This window comes from Schistocerca nitens, chromosome 11 (genome assembly GCF_023898315.1).
Source record: "Schistocerca nitens isolate TAMUIC-IGC-003100 chromosome 11, iqSchNite1.1, whole genome shotgun sequence".
Taxonomy (NCBI): domain Eukaryota; kingdom Metazoa; phylum Arthropoda; class Insecta; order Orthoptera; family Acrididae; genus Schistocerca; species Schistocerca nitens.
Genome location: NC_064624.1, coordinates 210,227,803 through 210,240,010, shown reverse-complemented (window position 1 = coordinate 210,240,010; position 12,208 = coordinate 210,227,803). Strand labels below are relative to the sequence as shown.

General features: G+C 43.1%; 1 protein-coding gene across 1 annotated transcript in view; it reads left to right on the top strand.

Annotated features, from left to right (window-relative positions):
- LOC126212793 (tyrosine-protein phosphatase corkscrew-like) overlaps positions 1–12,208 on the top strand; it is a 353,604-nt gene that overhangs the window by 257,552 nt on the left and 83,844 nt on the right. The gene's annotated exons all lie outside the window — the stretch shown is intronic.

Below are 12,208 nucleotides of genomic sequence, written 5' to 3'. Positions count from 1 at the left end.
TTTGGCTATTTTAAGTTTCTTTATTCAAGTTTGGGCGTGCCAAGGGATATCAGACTTAATATTTAAATCACAGGCTTTCATTCAATTATTATTCATTTCTGTCTTTTGATTGCATATCTGGCTAGTGGTTGACTAGGCTTGTAATGCCATCAATAATCCCTTTTCAAAATACTTAATTTTCTTCATGTCTTTTTTTTTTCATACCTGAAAGTTTACTGTCACACAACATACTCTTACATTCCGTAAACAAACAATACCCAGCTGCAGGAGGTGGTAGGATAATGGAGAATGATAGAATGGAAGAAACTATTCACTACCTATACACTACCAAATCCTACAGCTACTACATAAAAAGAGAACATAATACATTATAACGTTTGCATCACCTTCAAGGGGTGTGTGAAAGGAGGTGCTTACCATTTACCAGCTCATGGGTAAATGTAAGTGTCCTTACATCAAGTCTGTGTAGTGTAACACCATGACAGATTCTCTGTTTGTGTTCTGATTGTTCATATGACTAAGTCTATTATACCTTAACAAATCCTTGCATGAGTAAATCGCATATCTGCTCAGTACTTCCTCGATATCTCCACTTCTTGTGGATACCGTCTGTACAAATGGAAAATATATCTCACAGAGATTGTCTCTCTCATAATGTGTATCATATAATAGCGTACCAAATTTCCTCTCAAGAGTTCAACCATGAACTTCCTTTTACTTTAATGAAGGTTAAACATAATGTATGTGTGTATATAAATCATTTCTTCTCTAAAACATAAATAAAGATCATAGTATTATAATTGTCCGTAAAATCTCTCTTTCTCAGCGTCCGTTGCCACGTCGGCTGCACGGGTGGTCACTGCTCCTTTGCACTTACCTTGCATTACCTGAAAAGTCAAATGTTGTCTCCAACGTAGATGTAATTTTGTCATCTGTTCGCTAAGTGGAGGTATTGTACGAGCCGCAAAAACGGCCTTAATAACTCTCCTATCTTTTGCTTCCTCAGGGTTTTCTGTTGTGTGTAAGTATAATAAAGGCTAACGTGGCACTAAATTTCACTTTCGTATAGACAAATGTATTCACATGAGGGCTGTGTAAAAACTATATTTCAACTTAAATTCCTTAAAATATCATTCTCCTTTCTTCCACACAGTGGCTTAAAACTTAACGAAAGGTTACTAAGTTACACTTCTGAAATAAATTAAAGCTTATGTGTTTCCGAGTCACATTCTTATTACACTTCTTTCAACAGCTGTAATCATCATTATGTTCACTCTGCTTTTCTTGCATTCGTTCATTTTCAAGGGCACTGTAAATAGATTCACATTTAACATCTTGTACTCACGTGTTCTAACTCATCACAAATGTTTGCTTTCAAACTGAAATTCTTATGTAATCTTAAAGATGTAGACTATTTACTCACTTCTCTATGTAGCACAATATTACCAAAACAGAGCAAGTGCTCTCCGAATGTGGAGGTGCCTGGATACACCTGGGGTACATTTACAAACAATTTTAGAACACAGAACGATAGCTTATGTCGCGGTCGCATGGATGGATCTGACATAAAATCGAAAGAAATGCGAAAACTGATTAGCGCATACGTATAAACTAACCTAACATACACCGAAGTGCGGTGAAAATGAGGACGTACTTGCTTATCTTCTGGTTCGCAGGGGGGAATTTGTACATGGAGTCAAGTATGCGGCAACAGGAGAAATGCAGGAAAATGACGACATGGAAACGAGCGGAATGAGGAAGGCAGTCAATTTTTTCTCGTTGAGTTCGTATTATTAGTGTATGTCTACTGAGGTAGCAGTGATACACGCGAGTTGAATACTGTATTTGATCGTTTTCAGGAGGACAGAGAATCATTCATTTCTAAACTTACTCACGTCTGTGTTATATGTTAACAGAGGGTGTACGGGATGATCGATTGAGACAGAGCTGCAACTAGGTACGATTCAAACGTTGACCCATTTATTGTAGAGGACAAGTTGCTGAAGGTAGATTTCTGTTTTCCAGTATTCTATTTGGATGCTTTAGTCACGTGATATAGCCTGCGTTCTAGTCGTATGCGGATACGTGTTCGGTATGTGGTTTAAAGCACTGTCTACTTGCAATCGTTAACGGTGAACCCGTCCGTCACCAGAGGACTTCCATCTCATGTCTGATGAAAGTTGACACATTCCTCTAAACGCACATTGATTTATGCGTGGGTATTTGTGAGGGGCTGTAATAGTTGTGTACACACTTACCCGACAGATGGGGTGCTTACAGAGTTGGTGACGGGATTGACTTGTAATTTTCACATGTTGGCCGCTGCTGTTACGTGTATCTGTTTGATTGTAGGATGTACTGCGTGCTACTATCATTTTTATATAGACCTGATGGAGTAGTAGTATTATTTCTGACTCGTGATCTGATGTGATCATTGGGCACTAGACTTGTCCGCAGGGCTATATTGGGCTCGTATCATAGAAAGGAAAAGTTTTACGATTGGGGTCGAGATAGCTCAGCGTAGGGTGACCGGGGAGAAGGATGTATGTCTGACAGGACGGAAAAGTAGGCGATCTAAGATTATCGCCCGTTTTTGAGTGCTGAACATTCTAGTCTTAGGAGTGCATGTGTGTGTTTATGTTTTCTCTCTCTCTCTCTCTTTTACCATAATCTTCGATGCACCGATCCTAGACTCTCGTTGTGAATAAATATCACTCTGTTCATGTTGTTCTTAACTGTATGCTATTAAATTAAGGCGCTTTAAGATCTGTTACTATAGATCGATAAAGTGTGCTAAGCTCCAAGACTTGGTTACATTTCGAGAAATATGGTGCACTTGGAGGGGTTAGGACTAGGAAAGCTCTATTCAGTCAAAGAGAGGTGGAGTGTAGCTGTATTCGTCTGCTCGGTTGAGGAATAATTGGGTAGCAATGTTGCGGGGTAGGTTGGTCAACGCCGAGGTGAGGGTGGTCTTTTAACGTGAGAAGGGCCAGATTACTGTGTGACCGCCATACGCAGAGAGATTGATCGAGTACTGTGCGCGAGGTCTTAGAAATACGTATAGCGTTGTCTGGTATAATTGGATCGTTTTTGTGTGTTTGAGAATTAAGTGTGGATGGACGTGCTGAGCAGTCATCTATGAATGTTCGCAATGATACTTGCAATGTAGAGGAGGTATGGCTTAGCTATGATACTGAAATTAGGAAAACAAGCTGTCACACGATTGGCCAGTGTCGGACTTTTTGTAAAATTTTTCGCGATATCAGCTGTGATGGATAATATTACGGTAGATCGGTGGTGTCTTATCCATCCCATCCGTGCATTGGGTACGACATAATGATTGACTGACAGTGCTTGTTTGAGTTGGGGAACAAATTTTGGTTGATGGACCGCAACTTCCGAGGTTGCTAGCACCGAAAACTGTGATCCCGTACTCGTTTGCAAAAATGACCAATCACTAGAAATGGAACGCGAGGTTATCGACTATTCGGTCACTGCGACATGAGAGTTTAAATGTAGAGCTGGTCAATCACTTTCGAGGGGTAGTTTGGAAAGTCGCCACAACGCCACCAGGCTCTTCTAGTTTCCTTGCGTTGTGGCTGTCCTTTATTTAAAATCATTCAGTGTTATGCTATCGACTGTAAGAATATGACTTACAAGGTGCAAAGGTATAGTTTCCTGTGAGAGGCTGTGCATCAGTCCGTGTTAATGTCTGTTTAGAATCACACAGGGACTTTGAAGTCACGGCAGAAAGACGAAATGTTCGGCAGTGTGCAAAAGTATGTTAGAAAACACTGCCAGAGGCAGCTTCTCATTCGCTTGGAGTACGGGCGATCAAACTTTAAAGGGCTCTCTGCAGCGTGAGTATATTTAATATGATCTTATTCATATGGGCATCTGTAATCTGAGGTGTCGGACTTGGCGAGCTGTTAGGACTTCTTGGATGGTCGCGCTCTGAGTTATTCGGGGGGGGGGGGGGGGAGGGAGAGTATTGTGAATTCCGTTTGTACGCGCTGGAGGTGGATGGATCGCATTGGTGCCTTCGTGACTTGTGAATATGATGAGCTTTAATAGCTGGTAATTTTTTTCACTGTTTGATGGTAGAGAATAAAGATGATAGGGTGTTGAGGATCTGTTGTACTTGTATCTAGTTCGGGACGTACAACATTGCGCATTGCGCGCATTTCCGGCGAATGGTCAAAACGAGGTCCTGTTGCAGTAACTGAGGTCCTTCTGTTTATAGACAGGCTGCAGAAGGTAATGGATATGTCCTTCTCCGACTTAAATTGCAGAAATCAGATAGGTGAAGATAAATGCATACTCATCCATGGTTAGAAAGGGAGAACGCTTTTTTTTATTATCAAGTGATGGACAGATATGTGGCTTTGACATGCCGCCGGCGGCGCTGAGACGCTCGCTTTGTAAGGCGCTATGGGATTAGTTTGAGCATTTAGTACTTGTTTCGGTGGTTATTGGATTAAGAACTGTAATATTGAAGGTCATGTCCTCAGCGGGAATGCTGTGTGATTGAGTAAGTGTGTTTACGTATTTGAAGATTATGTTTCGCAATTGGTGATGTTAAGTTGATGGCGCATTTTAGCTACCAGTGTACAAAAAAAAAAAAAAAAAGGCGCTGTCTGTTGCTGACAGAAAGGGATTACCTTCCCCCAGACCCGATAGATGAGTTATTAGATAAGAGCAAGTGATAGTTGTTGAATGATGGCATGTGTTCGGATACATGAGTCTCCAAACGGCGGCGCGAGATTTTTTTTATGTGGAAATTAATGCAATCTATAGATAGCCATAGATAGCATAGATATTCGACCGCTAGTGACAACAGTTAAGAGCGGAAAAATAGGTCCAAATCGAGCGCTGGCAGAATTTTGCGGCAATGGTAATAATATGTAATTCAAGTTGGAAGTGGTAAATATGGACCAGGCTTTGAATATTGGTGTGAGTGTCGTATGTACTTGATGCTCTGTATAAAAGTTTTATTCTTTACTTGTCTTTGGTACTTCGGGGTCTGTGTAAAATTAATTTTACTGTTGAAAGTGCGAGAAAGATGAGTTGATCGGTGTTTAGATAGAGGCTACGTTTGTAATTCGAAGAGAGGGGATGAGAATGGTAAATTGATTGATGGACATGGTTTGTGGGGAGATATATGAGCCTCTAGATGGGGTTGAGGACGTTTGCGTATGTTGATGGTGGGACGGGTGTGAGGTTAGGTGCAGTGGGAGGAATAAAAGGAGTAATTAGATCTTTTTTAAAAAGACGTTGTAAAGTAAGAATAATATTGAGAAGGTTTTAGATGGCTGGTCACGCGACGAGGCGAGAGCAGGGATGTGTAGTTATAGGGCCGTGTAATGTCGTGTCAGGAGCAATGCGCAGTGTGCTACAGTGTCATAGGAGGTAAAGACATGTGCTGCTATGATGTGTCTAGCGTATGGAGGATGCGCTTTGATAATTATGCTACGTCGATATAAAGTTGACTTTCACCCGCGTTCGGTGGTAGCGGTTCGGGGTTGTGAGGGATCGCGGTCCTGGACGGACGTATACGTGTGTGTGTGCCTCGACAGCTGAAGAGCGCGTCGACCGCGCCAACTCACAGCAGGGGCTGTGCGAGGTCTGGAATCAGACGGGTGGGTGACTGAATTCACGATCCTGTGGACACGGTGCGGAAGGGGGGGTACCTGCGCACGCCTGCTGAGTTATTTTGCGAGCGGATCTGCAGGCTCTGCTGTGCGTTATTAGGATAGTTAACGAGTACTGAGCGTATCTGCACATCTGTGTGATGTATTATTTAGTAGCAGTTTGCTATAGTGTGTACTGAAATTATGATTGGGAGCGGGTCTGTGGGCTGTGCAACATGGCCCAGGGCACATCTGGCATTGGTGTTTTGTGATAGATATAGTGTATGGTAAATAAGTTGTTTAAAAAAATAGTGTGTTCTCAATCATTATACGCCCGTGCAGCGCAGATCAGAGTCATTGGTTTCCCGTCACCATCTCGGTTGCATGCGAGTAGTAAATGTTTTCCCGGCCGCGTTAATCGTGTGTGTCAACGAGCTATGAGCTATTCTGACAATAGACGTGAAGGCAGGTCCAGACCTGAGACGCCGGCGGTATACGTGAGAAGAACAATGCAGCTTTGACATGTGTCGGCTGTCACGAGGGCTCGGAAGCTGAACTGGGCTGGAGACTCTGGAATCCCCTTCCCCGCCTACCGCACGCGCGCGCGGCCTGCCTTTAGAGCGTAATCTAAGGCGCATAGGCGATATCAATTTCTTCGGTGATAGGTGTGTTTGTAGTGTAGGCCTTTAACAAGTATTACACCAAATACTGTAAACATTCGTATGTTTTCAATACGGAAAAAGTCCATTAATTCATTACGGTCCAGAGAGCCGAGCCCACTGCGGGAAACGATCTGGAATGTGAAATGAGGTAATTTACACATTAACAGGTAAAAACTGTCCCTGGAACCAATGTATGTGAAAGATATGGACTACCAATTAATCTCAGCGCTTGTCTACTTCCATTGACAATTGTTGCTGTTGTGGTCCTCAGTCCTGAGACTGGTTTGATGCAGCTCTCCATGCTACTCTATCCTGTGCAAGCTTCTTCATCTCCCAGTACCTACTGCAACCTACATCCTTCTGAATCTGCTTAGTGTATTGATCTCTTGGTCTCCCTCTACGATTTTTACCCTCCACGCTGCCCTCCAATGCTAAATTTGTGATCCCTTGATGCCTCAAAACATGTCCTACCAACCGATCCCTTCTTCTAGTCAAGTTGTGCCACAAACTTCTCTTCTCCCCAATCCTATTCAATACCTCCCACCTTATCTTCAGCATTCTTCTGTAGCACCACATTTCGAAAGCTTCTATTCTCTTCTTGTCCAAACTGGTTATCGTCCATGTTTCACTTCCATACATGGCTACACTCCATACAAATACTTTCAGAAACGACTTCCTGACACTTAAATCTATACTCGATGTTAACAAATTTCTCTTCTTCAGAAACGATTTCCTTGCCATTGCCAGTCTACATTTTATATCCTCTCTACTTCGACCATCATCATTTATTTTACTCCCTAAATAGCAAAACTCCTTTACTACTTTAAGTGTCTCACTTCCTAATCTAATCCCCTCAGCGTCACCCGATTTAATTAGACTACATTCCATTATCCTCGTTTTGCTTTTGTTGATGTTCATCTTATATCCTCCTTTCAAGACACTGTCCATTCCGTTCAACTGCTCTTCCAAGTCCTTTGCTGTCTCTGACAGAATTACAATGTCATCGGCGAACCTCAAAGTTTTTACTTCTTCTCCATGAATTTTAATACCTACTCCGAATTTTTCTTTTGTTTCCTTTACTGCTTGCTCAATATACAGATTGAATAACATCGGGGAGAGGCTACAACACTGTCTCACTCCTTTCCCAACCACTGCTTCCCTTTCATGTCCCTCGACTCTTATAACTGCCATCTGGTTTCTGTACAAATTGTAAATAGCCTTTCGCTCCCTGTATTTTACCCCTGCCACCTTCAGAATTTGAAAGAGAGTATTCCAGTTAACGTTGTCAAAAGCTTTCTCTAAGTCTACAAATGCTAGAAACGTAGGTTTGCCTTTTCTTAATCTTTCTTCTAAGATAAGTCGTAAGGTTAGTATTGCCTCACGTGTTCCAACATTTCTACGGAATCCAAACTGATCTTCCCCGAGGTCCGCTTCTACAAGTTTTTCCATTCGTCTGTAAAGAATTCGCGTTAGTATTTTGCAGCTGTGACTTATTAAACTGATAGTTCGAAAATTTTCACATCTGTCAACACCTGCTTTCTTTGGTATTGGAATTATTATATTCTTCTTGAAGTCTGTGGGTATTTCGCCTGTCTCATACATCTTGCTCACCAGATTGTAGAGTTTTGTCATGACTGGCTCTCCCAAGGCCATCAGTAGTTCTAATGGAATGTTGTCTACTCCCGGGGCCTTGTTTCGACTCAGGTCTTTCAGTGCTCTGTCAAACTCTTCACGCAGTATCTTATCTCCCATTTCATCTTCATCTACATCCTCTTCCATTTCCATAATATTGTCCTCAAGTACTTCACCCTTGTATAAACCCTCTATATACTCCTTCCACCTTTCTGCCTTCCCTTCTTTGCTTAGAACTGGGTTGCCATCTGAGCTCTTGATATTCATACAAGTGGTTCTCTTCTCTCTTAAGGTCTCTTTAATTTTCCTGTAGGCAGTATCTATCTTACCCCTAGTGAGACAAGCCTCTACATCCTTACATTTGTCCTCTAGCCATCCCTGCTTAGCCATTTTGCACTTTCTGTCGATCTCATTTTTGAGACGTTTGTATTCCCTTTTGCCTGCTTCATTTACTGCATTTTTATATTTTCTCCTTTCATCAATTAAATTCAATATTTCTTCTGTTACCCAAGGATTTCTATTAGCCCTCGTCTTTTTACCTACTTGATCCTCTGCTGCCTTCACTACTTCATCCCTCAGAGCTACCCATTCTTCTTCTACTGTATTTCTTTCCCCCATTCCTGTGAATTGTTCCCTTATGCTCTCCCTGAAACTCTGTACAACCTCTGGTTCTTTCAGTTTATCCAGGTCCCATCTCCTTAAATTCCCACCTTTTTGCAGTTTCTTCAGTTTCAATCTGCAGTTCATAACCAATAGATTGTGGTCAGAGTCCACATCTGCCCCTGGAAATGTCTTACAATTTAAAACCTGGTTCCTAAATCTCTGTCTTACCATTATATAATCTATCTGATACCTATTAGTATCTCCAGGATTCTTCCAGGTATACAACATTCTTTTATGATTCTTGAACCAAGTGTTAGCTATGATTAAGTTATGCTCTGTGCAAAATTCTACAAGGCGGCTTCCTCTTTCATATCTTCCCCGCAATCCATATTCACCTACTATGTTTCCTTCTCTCCCTTTTCCTACTGACGAATTCCAGTCACCCATGACTATTAAATTTTCATCTCCCTTCACTACCTGAATAATTTCTTTTATCTCGTCATACATTTCATCAATTTCTTCATCATCTGCAGAGCTAGTTGGCATATAAACTTGTACTACTGTAGTAGGCATGGGCTTTGTGTCTATCTTGGCCACAATAATGCGTTCACTATGCTGTTTGTAGTAGCTAACCCGCACTCCTATTTTTTTATTCATTATTAAACCTACTCCTGCATTACCCCTATTTGATTTTGTATTTATAACCCTGTAATCACCTGACCGAAAGTCTTGTTCCTCCTGCCACCGAACTTCACTAATTCCCACTATATCTAACTTTAACCTATCCATTTCCCTTTTTAAATTTTCTAACCTACCTGCCCGATTAAGGGATCTGACATTCCACGCTCCGATCCGTAGAATGCCAGTTTTCTTTCTCCTGATAACAATTACAATTGACAATTACAGAAGTAATTAGTTATTACTTTACACCACCGCTGTAGCGCGACAGTTAGCATCGCCGGTGAGGGGCCCGGGTTAGAATCCCGGTGCCGCCTCAGATCTTTGCTGAGGCCAGGACGTCTGGCACAGGCTGCACGCGGGCGTCGTGAGCCAAATAGGGGACTCTCCGACAAAGAAGCAGCGACGTCACCGGGGTTTCGTCCACTGGAAGTAACAGCTGCAGAATTCGGCGACGTGCTGACCACACGTCATTGGATCGTTCACGGAGGAGACACAAGTCGTGGGATATCGTGTCGGCCCACCTTTCGCCCGGCACAGACTCGACAAGTGATCGGAAGCCCCCTGCAGAAATACTGGGCCACACTGCCTCTGCGGCCATCCGTTATTGCAAAAGCGTTACCTGTGTGCGATTTTGTGCACGAACTCACTTCTCGATTATGCCACATAAACGTTCAGCAATTGAACTCGCTCGAACTGTCCAGAATGTTCGGAAACAACTGTGACTCGGCAGCACGGCACATTGTTAGCCACAAAAATTCCGCCACTGCTTCGGAGCGTGGAGTCCGTGAATGGGTGTAAACAGTCCCCAGTAGCCGTACGTAACCATTTTCAGGCAGTTATCAGTTCGGCTGGAGGAGAGGACTCTGTCTATTCCGTGTAAACACAGTCCACATCATTACGGAGCCACCACCATCTTGTACAGTGCCTTACTGACAACTCAGGTACCGAGCGAGGTGGACAAATTCAGGAGGACGACGGTTCAATCCCGCGTCCAGCCTTCCTGATTCAGGTTTTCCGTGATTTCCCTAAATCACTCCAGGCAAATGCCGAGACGGTTCCAGTGAAAGGGCACGGCCGACTTCCTTCCCTAAACCGATAACCTCGCTGTCTGGTCTCCTCCGCCAACCCACAACTCGGGTCCGTGGGGTCTGCACCACACTGGAAGCCTACCGTCAGCTCTTACCGACTCGTGTGACCGGCCCACGGCCGTCCAACCGATACGGTCACAATCTCAGGGGAGGTGCTGTAGGCGATGTCGCGACGCCGTGCTGTCGGCAGAGGCACTCGCGTCGGTTGTCTGCTGCCTCGCCCAATGACGCCAAATTTCTTTGCACTGCCTCAACGGATACATCAGTTGTACGATTTCTGCAATTATTTCACACAGTGTTGCTTGTCTGTCAGTACCGACAAGTCTAGGCCACTGCTCTGTCCGTGGTAACAAGTAATATGTGAAATTTCGTATTCTCGGTACATTCTCGACACTGTGGATCACTGAATGTCCCGTGCGTCCAGTGCCAACTGACATTCCACGTTCCAAGTCTGTCAGTTCCCATCGGGCATATGTTGCAGTGTCAGAAGCCTTTTCCACGAATCACCTGAGAACGAACGACACCTCGGCCAATCCGCTGGCCTCTTACACCTCACGTGCGCAATAGTACTGCCACCTGTAAATGTGCGTATCGCTGTCCAGCGACTCGTGTCACCTCGGTGTAGACCGGTCCTAGTACTGGTCAGTCAGAGCAGGCCTAAGGCCGAACCCCAGAGTGGCATTTATGATTTTATTCGTGTAAGCTCTAACACTCTTGGCATGCAGCCGACTTCAGCACAGTAACTACGGTGGCAGCTGGAACTGACAACTGTACACAGGATGTGCATTTGACCGATCAGTGTTAGAGAGAGAGAGAGAGAGAGAGAGAGAGAGAGAGAGAGAGAGAGAGAGAGAGAGAGATGGCAATGTGCACGTATCTAATGAAGGTGTTCAATACATTCTCCAGCATGTTTTGAAGAAAAGTCTGTGCAAAGTCTGTACTGCACACCTCGACACGTGAACAAAACCGGTGACGTGCGGACATCTACCGTGACTTAACTGAAATGTAAACGGCGGACAATTCTTTCCTGCAAATATTCCCAACAGTAATGGGACTTGATGTTATTAATACGATCTTACAACAAAACAACACAGTCCTTAATTCGCTGGATGATAAATTACAGACCCCTGGTATATTTTGTGATCTTTAAAAGGCATTTGACTGTAAATCACAATATCCTTTTAACTACATTACAGTATTACAGAGTAACAGGAAATGCTGCAAAATGTTTCAAATCCTATGTTAGGAAAGACATCATCCAACTGGAAACCAATAGCATGAGGTTCCCATATTGGGCCCTCGCTTTCTCCTGCGTATATCTGTGACCTTCCACCTATAACGTTACTAGATGCCAAGTTTGTTTCGTTTGCAGATGATACAAACATTGCAATTCATACGAAATAAAGTGCAGTCTAAGATAGATTGAGTAATGAACTTTTCTTTGAGATTAATAGACGATTCCTACCCCAAAAGAAACGCTAAAAGCATTTCAAAAGTTGTAAGTGCTTGTAGCGGGACTTGGAATTTCGCCGCGCTACACTCGTTCCCCCAGATATAAATTATACCATCGCAGCTGCATGAGCGCGACGGCAGAGAAAATACTAAAATTGTAACTTTTTTTATCCGGTTATTATCTCTCGAGAGCGGAAGCTTAATGCAGACGTAAAAACTTATTAGCTAGTCTTGATCTGATTTAAGGCAAAAAAACTTACTAATGTGTAGACATATTGTGAAAGTTATGAAATTCGGAGGATGGAAGTAGCAACGTAAAAAAAATTGCATTCAGTGTCAAGGTGATTTTAATTAGTATAAATTAGTGATTCCTGGACAATTGCAAGATTTCGGAGCAGCTACTACTTTTATGCAGGAATGAAGTAGGAGATTTTTAAAGAACTGGACGCCGCACCAAAGA